The sequence below is a fragment of the Halichoerus grypus genome, chromosome 1 (genome assembly GCF_964656455.1).
Source record: "Halichoerus grypus chromosome 1, mHalGry1.hap1.1, whole genome shotgun sequence".
NCBI classification, from domain to species: domain Eukaryota; kingdom Metazoa; phylum Chordata; class Mammalia; order Carnivora; family Phocidae; genus Halichoerus; species Halichoerus grypus.
In genome coordinates, this window is record NC_135712.1 from 43,330,109 (window position 1) to 43,331,506 (window position 1,398).

The 1,398-nt window shown below is 43.0% G+C and overlaps 1 pseudogene; it reads left to right on the forward strand.

Annotated features, from left to right (window-relative positions):
- The first annotated feature begins 262 nt into the window (after positions 1-262).
- On the forward strand, positions 263-583 carry LOC118519411 (protein FAM136A pseudogene; annotated as a pseudogene).
- Positions 584-1,398: the final 815 nt, after the last annotated feature.

A 1,398-nucleotide genomic window follows, 5' to 3' on the forward strand; every position in this document is an offset into this window, starting at 1 on the left:
GGATCAGCTTCATTTTAAAATAAACTTTTAAAATTGAGATATAATTTACATATATTGAAATCTGGAGATCTTATATGTGTATTTATATGAGTTCTGACAATTATAAAATCTATATATTCATCATTTAAAACAAGGTATGGGATATTTCCAGTGCTGGGAGGGGGTCACCACTGCAGAACTGCAGCAGCTCTGGGTGCAGGAGGCAGTGGACTCCATGGTCAAGAGTCTGGAGAGAAGGAACACCTGGAGTATTCAGGGTTTCATGTTCCAGCACAGCACCAGCTGTTGGGAGGACAGCAGATCTGCCATGCAGCTGGTGCACCAGTGCATTGAGCACTGCCATGCACCTCTGGCTCAAGTCCATGCCCTGGTGACCAGTGAGTTAGAGCAGTTGCAGGACTGCCTGGCCCAATGCACCATGCACTGCAATGACAAAGCCAAAAATTCAACAGATGCTAGAAGTAAAGAGTTTCAGGTGAAGCTGCAGCTGGAGATTTGTGTGACCAAGTATGTGGATGATCATATGTACCTCATCCCAACCATGACCAAGATGATGGAGTCTCTCTTGTCCGTTGGGAAATAGAAGTCTTTGCAATTGGCCATTGGGGCTGACAGCAGGGATCTATTTAAAAAGAGAAATGGGAGTCTTGTTCTTTTAAGTAAGGTTTATGAAGAAATTAAGGATGGCAGCAAGTTGGAGGCATGTGTCATTTGCCTCTGGACACTGGTTCCTTTGTTTCAATCCTAGAAAGTGAAATGGAAAAAGACTGCTAAATTTGGGTCAGAGATGGCACAGGAGAGTTTTTGATGGCCTAAATTGCACATGCTTATCCTGGCACTAGGGATCTTCCTTGTATGAAGCCAGAGCTTCCAAGATACCAGATTCTTCTTAGTACACAAGTACCAACAAGCTGGCAGATTCCTCTAACCTGCCTATGATCTGTTGGAGTGTGAGCAGAGGTGTTTCTGTTTGTTGCCAACCTCCTGTTTACCAGAAGGATCACCAAATCATTTTCCATAAGCTGTAAAACAAAATCTATGAGGTCACTAATTTAGAAGGGGAAAAAAAAAAAAAGGTTTCTGTGTCTTTGTTTTGCTTGGTTTTGTTTAATATACAATGGTATGAAGTTGATTTAAGATGTGGAGTTGGGAGGGGTGCCTGGGTGGCTCAGTTGGTTGAGCATCAGACTCTTGGTTTCAGCTCAGGTCATGATCTCAGGGTGGTGAGATTGAGCCCCACCTCAGCTCTATGCTCAGCAAGAGTCTGCTTGAAGATTCTCTCCCTCTGACCCTCCCCCCTCTTACTCTCTTTCAAATAAATAAGTTTAAAAACAAAACAACAACAGAAAAAGATGTGGAGTTGGGAGAGGTCATTTGCATAAGAACTTTGAACAGTTC